The 14,149-nt window shown below is 46.9% G+C and overlaps 1 protein-coding gene and 1 pseudogene across 1 annotated transcript in view; both read right to left on the bottom strand.

Annotated features, from left to right (window-relative positions):
• NELL1 (neural EGFL like 1) overlaps window positions 1–14,149 on the bottom strand; it is an 846,265-nt gene that overhangs the window by 453,844 nt on the left and 378,272 nt on the right. The gene's annotated exons all lie outside the window — the stretch shown is intronic.
• LOC149435807 (small ribosomal subunit protein bS6m-like) lies at window positions 5,549–9,125 on the bottom strand (annotated as a pseudogene).

Below are 14,149 nucleotides of genomic sequence, written 5' to 3'. Positions count from 1 at the left end.
GTTTTGTACAGTTTTTGTTGCTAAGAAGTTTGTCCTCAAGTTTTGCAGTTCCTTGGGCATCCCATATACCCCTAGACCCCATCCAAGTTGTTAACCCCTTAATAAAAACAATTATAAACCAGCTCAAGGACTGTACTACTGACTCTGGATGTGCAAGTGTGGAAGATGCCTGTTGTCTGACGGCGCAGAGCGTAGGAGGTCCCAAAACATATTCAGTCAAGAAGGGCAGACTGACAACTCATGGGGCCCCCGGGCAATAGGGGATCATTAGGCCAATGTGTCCTTGCCCAAATTCAAAAATCCTATGAAAAAGGTACCAGGGGCATCTCATGGGGCCCCCTACTGACCCCGGGTCCTCGGGCAGTGCCAGATTTTCCAAATGGTCAGTCCGCCCCTGGTCAAGAGGGTAGTGCTAAACTGTAACGGCAATGCTGGGTGCAATAACTAAAAGCAAGTCATATGCACGCACACAATCAACATGTGGTCACACGGAATTTTTAATCAGCATTTACACCATTACATGTTCTACGCATGTGAAAGACCCTCTACCAAATGAACACCTGCCCTGGCACATCATAGCATTCACCCGTCACTCCAAGAAATAACAGGATTCAACTGCAATTTTCTTTCACTGTCAAAACCTCCACTTTTATTATCACACGACACACAGGAGGATATATCTTATAGTCATCACAATCTGTATAATAACACACACCAGTAAGAATGTGAGCATTACAGCATGAAATAGACACATCACTTGACAGTGTCACAGCATATAATTAATACATTACCAAAGCTATGTAAAGGTGGGAAGGAATAGATCCCATAGGAATCATACTGCACAGGGGGTCACGGTGAAGCCGTAAAAGTGACCAATCGATGAGCCCATATAACCTTGGCAAAAGTCTTAGCGTCAGAGCGTCCTCTGGCAACTATGGGACTCCCAATCGATCCCGGCTTTTAAACCATTTTCCTGGCAGCTTTCCCGAAGTGGGTGGGCGCCACACCCACTATAGGAAGAGGCAGCAGAAAGGTTCAGTGAGGATAACAGTCACGCCATATCGAGTCCACATTGTTCTCTAGAAAGTCACACTTTTGCTTCAAATCAGCTTCTCATCCACCCTAAACTTCTTCTCATCTACCTTAAACTGAAAGATTTCTAACTTCTCAAGCAAGTAGACATCTTTAAACAGGTTCGTATCTTCTAATGTGACATTACAAGATGTCATAAACATGTTCAATCTCATAAATAGGTTCCTATCTTGTTCTAAGTAGAATATCTTGTGACTCTGTTCCTTTAGCTTAGAGAAATGACATCAGTCACCTCTCATGCTCCTGGCATTTGGGCAACAATGCTTTATTGTAAAAATTACCCAAGAAACAAAGGGTCCAAGCAGGGGCGGACTGACCATTTGGAAACTCGGGCACTGCCTGAGGGCCCGGGGTCAGTAGGGGGCCCCATGAGATGCTCCGGGTACCTTTTTCATAGGCTTTTTTGAGTTTGGGCAAGGACACAGGGGCCCCATGATCCCCTATTGCCTAGGGGCCTCATGAGTTGTCAGTCCGCCCCTGGGTCCAAGGCCAACACATTTCATAGGCATTACATACACTTATAAGTATTGTGTATTGAGTAGTGTGATCTCCTTGTGCACATCTCAAATAAACCCCAAAAAACTATCATGTGACCACGATAAAATACTAACCCACATCCCCTCCCCCCAGTAATCAGGCTGCAACATTGTAACTTTCCTGTGGCAACTAAGGGGCTCCCAATCGATCCCGGCTTTTAAACCATTTTCCTGGCCGCTTTCCAGAAGTGGGTGGGCACCACACCCACTATAGGAGGAGGTAGCAGAAAAGTTCCATGAGGATAACAGTCACGCCATATCGAGTCCACATTGTTATCTAGAAAGTCACACTTTTGCTTCAGATCAGCTTCCTATCTACCCTAAACTTCTTCTCATCCACCCTAAACTGAAAGATTTCTAACTTCTCAAGCATGTAGACTTCTTTAAATAGATTTGTATCTTCTAATGTGACATTACAAGATGTCATAAACACGTTCAATCCCATAAACAAGTTCCTATCTTGCTCTAAACAGAATATCTTGTGACTCTATTCCTTTGGCTTAGAGAAATGACATCAGTCACCTCTCATGCTCCTGGTATTTGGGAAACAATGCTTTATTGTAAAAATTACCCAAGAAACAAAGGGTCCAAGGCCAACACATTTCATAGGCATTACATACACTTATAAGTATTAATATGATCTCCTTTTGCACATCTCAAAAAAACCAAAAAAAACTGTCATGTGACCGCAATAAAATACTAAGCCACGTCCCATCCCCCCAGTAATCAGACTGCAAGATTGTAACTTTTTCAGCATCAGGGGCTGATCTGTGTCAGCCATTTGTGACCGCATGATTGTGTCACCTCCGAGCTAGCAACTACAAGTCCCATGAGGCATTGCAAGATTGACAGTTACAAGCGCGACTCCCAAAGGCAGAGGCATGATGGGACTTGTAGTTTCGCAACAGCTGGAGGGCCGCCAGTCTGACACCCCTTGTCTAGGAGGTAGCTGTTGACTCTGAACGAGGCCTGAACAAAGATGGCGCCGTCCTTCTACAGAGAAAAGCAGATGAAGCCATTGTCAGAGGGGAGTCCTGTGATCTCTGTGAGAGGTAACAAATCCCCTGAAGTGTTAAACTGACACATTACTGAGCACGCTACATTTAACAAGGAAAAAAAATATGTCTGACGCTAGATCCGCCTTAAGTTAAATTCTCTGAACGCAGGCAATACGGGGATTCGGCGGAATAAAACTGCCAGCAGCCAAGGCAATTAAATTAAATTAAAACAAAAAAAAAATTGTTGCATGGAGGTATGTCTGATATAAAATGAAAGCATTTGATGGCCTCTTTTAATGTTCTATTGCACTTTCAGTTACTGCAACCTCCAAGCGACCCTGGAGGTGCATTGAAAAAATATATATATATATATTATTTTTTTTTTTGTGGAATTGTTTTGGCAGAGATTACTTTTAATTGGCTGTAGAAAAACTGTAAAAAAAAACAAAAAAAAAACAAAACAACACTCATTAACACTTGGCCGGCGACATTGACACCACACACAGAAAAGACATTAATGGAAAAATTGAAATGAGAAAGAGAGAAATCAGATATTAGACACATCGCCTCTCGGGACGTTCGATGTGATAAAGTCACCGGCCTGGAACTTTGTTTATTATATTTCTGCCGTAAAAAAGTAAATAAATAAAAATGGCTTTTGTCGGCAGCTCGCGGCCGGGAGGTGCCGGGTGAAGGTTCGATAAATAAATGGAGCGGCGCTGAAAAAGAGGGTCTGGCGTTAATGAGGGGGCTGCAAGCCCCTCCTTCATAGAACACTTAACCATTTCCTGCCCTGATGTCCTGGACTTGAAGTGGAGATATCGGGATCAGGGCCTTTTTGTTCCAGTGGGAATGCAGGGGGACTTACCTTCAGCGCTGAATGTATGTAATGGCAAGGAAGCAAGAGGGTCTATTGATGCTGCTGCTGGGACAGGACCTATTTTTGTAGAGGAGGTCTATTGTTGTTGCTGGGGAATATGTGTTTGTTGGTGGTGGGTCGTATGTTGATGGGGGTCAATCATTGCTGGGAGGGATCTACTGTTGAAGGAGGGGTCTACTGTTGCTGGCTTCTAGAGGTTCTATTGATTCTGGCTGCTGGGGGCTCTAGGCTGCTGGATGAGATCTATTTTTGCAGGGGAGGTCTATTGTTGCTGCTGTGGGATATATGTTTGCTGGTGGTGGGTCGTATGTTGATGGGGGTCAATCATTGCTGGGAGGGATCTACTGTTGAAGAAGGGGTCTACTGTTGCTGGCTTCTAGAGGCTCTATTGATGCTTGCTGCTGTGGGCTCTAGGCTGCTAGACAGGATCTATTTTTTTTCAGGGGAGGTCTATTGTTGCTGCTGTGGGATCTATGTTTGCTGGTGGTGGGTCTTATGTTGATGGGGGTCAATTATTGCTGAGAGGGATCTACTGTTGAAGGAGGGGTCTATTGTTGCTGGCTGCTAGAGGTTCTATTGATGCTGGCTGCTGGGGGCTCTAGGCTGCTGGATGGGGTCTATTTTTGCAGGGGAGGTCTGTTGTTGCTGCTAGGGGAATCTATGTTTGCTAGTGGTGGGTCTTATGTTGAAGGGGGTCAAACATTGCTGGGAGGCATCTACTTTTGAAGGAGGGGTCTATGGTTGCTGGCTGCTAGAGGTTCTAGTAATGCTGGATGCTGGGGGCTCTGGGCTGCTGGACGGGATCTATTTTTGCAGGGGAGGTCTATTGTTGCTGCTAGGTGAATCTATGTTTGCTGGTGGTGGGTCTTAAGTTGAAGGAGGTCAATCATTGCTGGGAGGGATCTACTGTTGAAGGAGGGGTCTACTGTTGCTGGCTGCTAGAGGTTCTATTGATGCTGGCTGCTGGGGGCTCTAGGCTGCTGAATGGGGCCTATTTTTGCAGGGGAGGTCTATTGTTGCTGCTAGGGGAATCTATGTTTGCTGGTGGTGGGTCTTATGTTGAAGGGGGTCAATCATTGCTGGGAGGGATCTACTGCTGAAGGAGGGGTCTGCTGTTGCTGGCTGCTAGGGGTTCTATTGATGCTGGCTGTTGGGAGCCTATTGTTGCTAGAGCTGATCTATTGTTGATGGGGAGGTCTACTGGTGAGAATCTATGTTCACGAGGGGGGTTATAGTTGCTGGGGGGGAGGTTCTATTGTCACTGAGGGGGGAATTGTTTTTGGAGAGGTGTATTATAGCTGGCTACTGGGAGATCTATTATGGCTGGAGTGAATTTATATTGAAGGGGGGGGGGGGGGCTATTGTTGCTGGAGGGGATCTATTTTACTGCCTGTCTAGTTATCATTAAGAAATTCCATACAAATAACTTATCACCACAAAATGATACTTGGCTCTGTCTTCACTGTAAGGGGTGGTACTGGGAGGTGGGCAGGTCAAACCATGTTTGACACACCCCCACAAGTCTTGTGATGAGAGGTGTGGCTGCTACTCAGCTCTGCCAGCACAGACCTCCAGAGTTGGTTGTGGCCAGCTCAGTGGATTGCTGTAGGAAAGTCCTGGATTCTTTCTTGGATACACAGAATATAACTGGATATAACATTTATAGGGAAAGGTGATCCAGGGAATATCCGATTGCCTCTCGGGGGATCAGGAAGGAATGTTTTCCCCAGCAGGAGCAAATTGGATCATACTTTGCTGTGCTTTCTGCCTTTCTCTGGATCAACTGTGGGTGTAGGATTATAACTTTTTTTTTCTTTTTTTAATGGTTGAACTGGATGGACTTTTGTTTTTTTCAGCCAGACTAACTATGTACTGTAGTGTGAGGCTTGTAAGCAGTATTTTCCCTAAAAGAAATGAGTATTTTTTTTTTTGTTTAATATTTATTCCTTTGTTTACTACAAGAAAGAAAACATATACTAAATGGTAAAAAAAGACAAATAGCTACACAACACTGCAGTGGAGGCATCTGGGGACAGGGGGAGTCACTTCTTCTTCCTGGTCCTAAATTTCTGCTCCAGATTGGTGGGGGGATCTATTCCTGTGCATGGTCTCTGTTATTCTTCAAGTTTCACTATAGTTGACCTAATGAAATCAATACTGCGACCTATACTCTCCAGCCACTTTATAGGGTCCACCTGTTCAATGGCTTGGTAACACAAATTGCTAATCAGCCAATCACATGGCAGCAACTCAATGCATTTAGGCATCTAAATGTGGTGAAGAGGACTCGCTGAAGTTCAAACTGAGCATCAAAATGGGGGAGAAAGGGAATTTAAGTGACATGGTTATTGGTGCCAGACAGGGTGATCTGAGTAGTTCAAAAACTGCTGATCTACTGGGATATTCACGCACGACCATCTCTAGGGTTTACAGAGAATGGTCCGAAAAAGAGAAAATATCCAGTGAGTGGCAGTTGGTTGAAAATGCCTTGTTGGTGTCAGAGGTCAGAGGAGAATGGGCAGACCAGGGGCGGACTGACCATTTGGAAACTCAGGCACTGCCCGAGGGCCCGGGGTCAGTAGGGGGCCCCATGAGATGCCCCTGGTACCTTTTTCATAAGCTTTTTTAAGTTTGGGCAAGGATACAGGGGCCTCATGATCCCCTATTGCCCGGGGCCCCATGAGTTGTCAGTCCGCCCCTGGGGCAGACTGGTTGCTAAGACATTCAGATGGTGGGGTCAGAATTTGGTGTGAACAACATGAAAGCATGGATCCATCCTGCTTTGTGTCAACTGTACAGGTTGGTGGTGTCATGGTGTGGTGGATCCATCCTGCGTTGTGTCAACTGTTCAGGTTGGTGGTGTCATGGTGTGGTGGATCCATCCTGCCTTGTATCAATGGTTCAGGCTGGTGGTGGTGGTGGTGGTTTCATGGTGTGGTGGATCCATCCTGCTTTGTATCAATGGTTCAGGCTGGCGGTGGTGGTGGTTTCATGGTGTGGTGGATCCATCCTGCCTTGTATCAATGGTTCAGACTGGTGGTGGTGGTTTCATGGTGTGGTGGATCCATCCTGCCTTGTATCAAGTGTTCAGGCTGGTGATGGTGGTGTCATGGTGTGGTGGATCCATCCTGCTTTGTATCAATGGTTCAGGCTGGTGGTGGTGGTGGTGGTTTCATGGTGTGGTGGATCCATCCTGCTTTGTATCAATGGTTCAGGCTGGTGGTGGTGGTGGTTTCATGGTGTGGTGGATCCATCCTGCCTTGTATCAAGTGTTCAGGCTGGTGATGGTGGTGTCATGGTGTGGTGGATCCATCCTGCTTTGTATCAATGGTTCAGGCTGGTGGTGGTGGTGGTTTCATGGTGTGGTGGATCCATCCTGCCTTGTATCAATGGTTCAGACTGGTAGTGGTGGTTTCATGGTGTGGTGGATCCATCCTGCCTTGTATCAAGTGTTCAGGCTGGTGGTGGTGGTGTCATGGTGTGGTGGATCCATCCTGCCTTGTATCAATGGTTCAGGCTGGTGGTGGTAGTTTCATGGTATGTCGGAGATTTTCTTGGCACCAGCAAGGTGGACCAAAAAAATGGCTGGTGAGTGTAGATCAGTGTTTCTCAACTTTCTTTTCAGTCAAGGCACCCTTTACAATTATGGAGAGTCTTGAGGCAACCCGATCTAAAATGTGAAAAACTTTTCTAGTTTTATATAATGCAGCAACATCCACACGTGGTAGACACCCAACATTAGAGGTGGTTTATTCTTCCAAAGCAAAATACACTTTTGCACCCTGGTACTGACTTGTATTCCAGTGTTTCTCTTCTACCTCAGTTTTTCTCCATCACTGAGCTGATGTGACCGCCAGCACTCATGGAGAGGGGCGGGGGAGGGTCAATCAAGGATGCTGTGAGGGCAGCTGACATCCTCCTTATCAACTGATGATGTCATTGGTTGTCAGGACGCCGGAGGTTAGAAGGTCGTAATGTTGCACAATGAAAATCTGTTGCTTTGTTTAACTAAAAGGCAGGCTTGTTCCTCCCGCTGGCTTGTATACAAGTTTTGGGCAGTTTTTAGACATTTTGCCAAGGCACCCCTGAAGAAACCTCAAGGCACCCTGGTTTAGAAAGGCTGTTGTAGATGATCCATTATGCTGGAAATGGCAGTGGGCAGAGCATACAAGTCAACTAAGAAGTACCCTCCTTGAGTGTGACATCGGTTGTCATGCATACCTTGTAAGGAGGGTTCTTCTCCTACAAGTCAACTAAGAAGTACCCTCCTTGAGTGTGACATCGGTTGTGCGTGGATACCTTGTAAGGAGGGTTCTTCTCATACAAGTCAACTAAGAAGTACCCTCCTTGAGTGTGACATCGGTTGTGCGTGGATACCTTGTAAGGAGGGTTCTTCTCCTACAAGTCAACTAAGAAGTACCCTCCTTGAATGTGACATCGGTTGTGCATGGATTCCTTGCAAGGAGGGTTCTTCTCATACAAGTCAACTAAGAATTACCCTCCTTGAGTGTGACATTGGTTGTGCATGGATACCTTGTAAGGAGGGTTCTTCTCATACAAGTCAACTAAGAAGTACCCTCCTTGAGTGTGACATTGGTTGTGCGTGGATACCTTGTAAGGAGGGTTCTTCTCCTACAAGTCAACTAAGAAGTACCCTCCTTGAGTGTGACATCGGTTGTGCGTGGATACCTTGTAAGGAGGGTTCTTCTCATACAAGTCAACTAAGAAGTACCCTCCTTGAGTGTGACATCGGTTGTGCGTGGATACCTTGTAAGGAGGGTTCTTCTCCTACAAGTCAACTAAGAAGTACCCTCCTTGAATGTGACATCGGTTGTGCATGGATTCCTTGCAAGGAGGGTTCTTCTCATACAAGTCAACTAAGAATTACCCTCCTTGAGTGTGACATTGGTTGTGCATGGATACCTTGTAAGGAGGGTTCTTCTCATACAAGTCAACTAAGAAGTACCCTCCTTGAGTGTGACATTGGTTGTGCGTGGATACCTTGTAAGGAGGGTTCTTCTCCTACAAGTCAACTAAGAAGTACCCTCCTTGAGTGTGACATCGGTTGTGTATGGATACCTTGTAAGGAGGGTTCTTCTCATACAAGTCAACTAAGAAGTACCCTCCTTGAGTGTGACATTGGTTGTGCATGGATTCCTTGTAAGGAGGGTTCTTCTCCTACAAGTCAACTAAGAAGTACCCTCCTTGAGTGTGACATCGGTTGTGTATGGATACCTTGTAAGGAGGGTTCTTCTCATACAAGTCAACTAAGAAGTACCCTCCTTGAGTGTGACATCGCTTGTGCATAGATACCTTGTAAGGAGGGTTCTTCTCATACAAGTCAACTAAGAAGTACCCTCCTTGAGTGTGACATCGGTTGTGCGTGGATACCTTGTAAGGAGGGTTCTTCTCATACAAGTCAACTAAGAAGTACCCTCCTTGAGTGTGACATCGGTTGTGCATGGATATCTGGTAAGGAGGGTTCTTCTCCCCAAGGTTTTCCAGGTTTCGCATGTTGGCTTCTTTTTCGAGCAGAGCTGCCATTGTACTCTTCAGAGCAGCCACCATTTCAGACCTCTGCTTGGCCTTCATAATCTGACCCATCTCATATCTGTCCATTTTAGGGGAGGATGACCGGGCTCTGCGATCGGAGCTCAGTCCAGACAAGAATGAGAGCAATCTGATGTTAGAGTGGAGAGGAAGAAATGGGTATTTTAAGGTATTTCCTAGCAAAAGTTGCAACTTATAACATGTAGATGTTCAGAACTAAAAAGAAATTCATCGGGCTTTAATCCAAACTGGAGGTACTACCAAAGGTGCCTCCAGCTGGGGGCCATTGCCAATTTGTCATGTTATTTCACTACAGGTTGAGCTTAACTGGCAACTTTGTAAATGATTAAACGGTCCAAAAGGGCCCCCTTATCAGCTCTCCGGGGTCAAGGGTTACCCAATGTACCCGCCACCTCCCAAAATGTTCAAGTACGAGATACCTCGTTGACTCCTTTACTGGGGTGGAAAGGTCAAGTCTTACTTTGAGTCATGATATAGCTTAACGGCTATAATATTCAGGGAGGAAAATAAAAAGCGAGGCTTTTTTCGGTCTGAAATTTCAAGATGTCATTTGCAAGGCTCGGTATTCTCTGTGAAAAGTAACCAGGGAAAAAGTATAAAAGAGAGGAAATGAAAGAATCTAGGTTATTGCAAATCCTCGGCAAAGAGCTTTCATGTGTCACTCCAACTTAAAGAATTTTTGTCAACTGAAACAGGTTTTTTCTGCGAGAGAGGCGGAAGATGAGAACGCTTCCAGGGCAGAGATAAATGCCATCCTAATAAAATGTGCAGATTATGTTAAAGTGCTTCTACTCAGACTCTGAAAGAAAGAGGAGACATGATGGATTGGGTCTGATTTGTAAAAAAGGCCAAAAAAGGTGAAGCGGTTGGCCATGGATGAACGTCCTAATAGGAAAGCCTATCAACTGCCACTGAATGCTGTCATGGTCACAGAAGCCAATTGGGTGTCTTTATAAAAATTTGGACAATTTATAAACTGAAAATTTAACTTTTTGCTTAAAGAGCTCTTAGGGCTCATTTACGCTTTGACTTTAACACACATTAAAGTGCCTACCGCTGCAACATGATTTATTTTTTTTGCTTTTGATGCTTCGGTGGTGCTTTTCTGAAGCTTGTTAATTGCCTTGTGTGTGTTGATTTTTGATTTGTTGTAAAGGGGCCCAGGAGAGACCCATCTCAGTAGTATCCCCACTCAGCAGATCCCCAACTCATTAGTGCCTCTGTTCAGTAGATCCGAAGCTCATTGGTACCCTCGCTCAGCAGATCCCCAGTTTATTAGTACCTTCATTCAATCCCATGCTCAGTAGTAACCCCCTGCTCACTAATGCCCCACTCAGTAGTACCCCCAGCTTTGCAGATCCCCCACTCAGTTGTAACTCCCAGCTCTGCTGATGTCCTGCTCAGTGGTAACCCCCAGCTCTTCTTATTCTCTGCTCAGTAGTTGCTGCAGTTCTGCTGATCCCCCACTCAATAGTAACCCCCAGCTCTGCTGATCCCCCCGCTCAGTAGTACCCCCAGCTCTGCTAATGTCCCGTTCAGTAGTAACCCCCAACTCTTCTTATCCTCTGCTCAGTAGTCGCCCCAGCTCTGCTGATATCCCGCTCAATAGTAACCCCCAGCTCTGCTGATGTCCCACTCAGAAGTAACCCCCAGCTCTTCTTATCCTCTGCTCAGTAGTTGCCCCAGCGCTGCTGATCCCCCGCTCAATAGTAACCCCTAGCTCTGCTGATCCCCCACTCAGTACTAACCCCCAGCTCTACTGATCTTCTACTCAGTAGTACCCCAGCTCTGCTGATATCCCGCTCAGTAGTAACCCCCAGCTCTTTCTATCCTCTGCTTAGTAGTCGCCCCAGTTTTGCTGATCCCCCGCTCAATAGTAACCCCCAGCTTTGCTGATCCCCCGCTCAATAGTAACCCCCAGCTCTGCTGATCCCCCGCTCAATAGTAACCCCCAGCTTTGCTGATCCCCCCCTCAATAGTAACCCCCAGCTCTGCCGATCCCCTACTCAGTAGTAACCCCCAGCTCTACTGATCTTCTACTTGGTAGTACCCCCAGCTCTGCTGATGTCCTGCTCAGTAGTAACCCCCAGCTCTTCTTATCCTCTGCTCAGTAGTCGCCCCAGCTCTGCTGATCCCCCGCTCAGTATAACCCCCATCCCTGCTGATATCCCGCTCAATAGTAACCCCCAGCTCTGCTGATCTTTTATTCAGTATTAACCCCCCGCTCTGCTGATCCTCTGGTTTGCTGATCCTCCTTCTTTCTCTGGTCCCCTCTCACCTCCCGCTATATTTCTCCCACGCTGCGCACCATGTGTGACTAGACATGTGCAGAATGAAAAACAGTGTTTCCTTTTGTTTTGGATACATTTGTTATGTTACTAATTGCATTTAGTAGTTTCGTTTTGAAATTCGTTTATTTTAGTTTTCTTTTGTTTATTCATTTTCTAACAAATTCCAAATTTTCAGAACGATTTCAATTCGAATCGGCCAAAAATGTTTCCATCTATTCGAAATCTGTGTGCAGAATAGCTGGTTAAGGAGCTGGTCCTGGAAAAAAAACAGCATGGGGTTCCCACCCCCCATCTATACCAGGCCCTTTGGGTCTGTTATAGATTTTAAGGGGAAACCCACACCTAAATTAATTTTAAAAAAAAAGTGTGGGGTCCCCCCATAACCAGTACCAAACCCCTATCCGAGCATGCAGCCCGGCAGGTCAAGAAAGGGAGTGATTTTGGCCATGCCCCCAAAGCACCTTGTCCCCTTGTTGATGGGGAAAAGGGCTTCTTCCCTACAAACTTGGACTGTGGTTGTGGAAGTCTGCAAGTGGGGAGCAGGGGCAGACTGACAACTCATGGGGCCCCTGGGCAATAGGGGATCATGGGGCCCCTGCGTCCTCTCCCACACTCAAATCACACCCAAAAAAGCCTATGAAAGGTACCAGGGACATCTCATGGGGCCTCCTACTGACCCCGGGCCCTCGGGCAGTGCCCGAGTTCCCCAATGGTCAGTCCGCCCCTGGTGGGGAGTTTAGTGGAACCTGGAAGCTCCCATTAACAAGGGAGCCATCACATACCAGCCCCTCTCACGTGAATAAGTAGGGGTACATAGTACCCCTCAAAGCCAGGAAATGTGAAGTAGCGCCACCGATGCACAAGAGTGAGAGCACGCGTCCTCACACTTATCCAGGGGTGTAGATTGACAAGGAGGGATGGACGCCACAGAGTGTCAATGATGGCCTGAGCCCTACCGACGCGTTTCACCCCTCCCATTCCCCCGATCACCCCTTTGGTCACAGAGGCCTGGTCACTAGCGGGCGGTTACTGCAAATTTAGAGGTGGGAGTCAAATGGGAGGGGCCATCTTGCAGGTCGACATGCCAGGTTTGGGCTTTGGCCAGGGGTGATAGTGTCCCAAGGCTGGAGCTAATATGCTGATAAGTGAGTGGAGTCATTTCGACTAAATTGAATTAGGTGCAATTTTATCTATATAGCCGTGGAGAAACTTTGCCAAAGCAGATGTTCTTTGGAGCAATTAGTTGGTTTTTTTTTCCTATTTTTGAAGGTCTTTTTTTTTTGCGCACTTATTGCTGGTGCAACACGCTGCGAAAAGAATTATACATGCCCATTTATTCCCTGCAAAAATATGTGCATTTTTAATTTTTTTCCCAGAAAGGTGAGCTTAGCCTTTAATAGAACATACATGTTTTAAGTATAAAGTCGGTCCTCGGCTAACAAGGCAGCAGAGAGGACTCTGATCCCCGCAGGCTCCCCCGCCGCACTTCCGATAACAAGCCGCGGCGAGTCATGTGTAGTACGCGGTAAGCAGGGGGAATAGGATGGGGAGGGTGGCTGCACATACGAGATTCAGCACATGTTTAATACACGGTTACATAACAGGCGCTTGCTCCGGGAAGCAGCGGGGAGAAGCGGCGTCCTGCTGAGAGGACTCATCAGAGGTGATTTAATATCAATAATTGAAATAACCTTCAAGTCAATCTGGGCATATGTTGATTTTCTGCGGCTTGTGTCTATATTTTCATAGTAGATTTAGTAGAGAAAATCAACAAGACGCGGCATAAAGGGAGAGGCGGGAAACGAGCCGTATACAGTGTCAGTTGTGCGTCTAAGCCGGTTTACATTGAGGTTCGATCAATGCAGGAAGGGACTCTGGAGAGCGGTTCCTGGATGGTGTATCGGTACTGTGTGGACCCACAAAATTTGGCTCCCCCTAAGAACAAACCTACTTTTCATTGTAGACCCCTTTAACTCCTCCAACCGTCGTCGTCTGCACACTCAAAGCCAAACTTCAGCGATTAGACAAAATTGACCCTTGCAATGGGCCCCCCTTATTAGGTCTAGGGGGAGATGAATTGGCTGTATTGCTTACCTTACCCCTACTTCAGTTGGCTCCAGCACTCTCCTTCCAATGCTCCGGTCTGTGGGTGGCCACTTGATGCCATCATGTGCAATGCAGGGCTCAGGAGTGGGAGGCTGTAGTTCCGGGGTCCACAGAGTGGGACCCTTGCAATGGGCCCCCCTTATTAGGTCTAGGGGGAGATGAATTGGCTGTATTGTTTACCTTACCCCTACATCAGTTGGCTCCTGCACTCTCCTACTCTCCTTCCAATGCTCCGGTCTGTGTGCGGCCACTTGATGCCATTATGTGCAATGCAGGTCTCAGGAGTGGGAGGCTGTAGTTCCGGGGTGCACAGAGTGGGCCCCTTGCAATGGGCCCCCCTTATTAGGTCTAGGGGGAGATGAATTGGCTGTATTGCTTACCTTACCCCTACTTCAGTTGGCTCCAGCACTCTCCTACTCTCCTTCCAATGCTCCGGTCTGTGGGCGGCCACTTGATGCCATCATGTGCAATGCAGGGCTCAGGAGTGGGAGGCTGTAGTTCCGGGGTCCACAGAGTGGGACCCTTGCAATGGGCCCCCCTTATTAGGTCTAGGGGGAGATGAATTGGCTGTATTGCTTACCTTACCCCTACTTCAGTTGGCTCCTGCACTCTCCTTCCAATGCTTCAGTCTGTGGGCGGCCACTTGATGCCATCATGTGCAATGCAGGTCTCAGG

Source organism: Staurois parvus, unplaced genomic scaffold, assembly GCF_062004578.1.
Source record: "Staurois parvus isolate SC_StPar_1 unplaced genomic scaffold, SC_StPar_1.0 ptg001470l, whole genome shotgun sequence".
Taxonomy (NCBI): Eukaryota; Metazoa; Chordata; class Amphibia; order Anura; family Ranidae; genus Staurois; species Staurois parvus.
The sequence above is the reverse complement of the archived record's forward strand: the minus strand, read 5'-3'. Positions and strand labels throughout refer to the sequence as shown.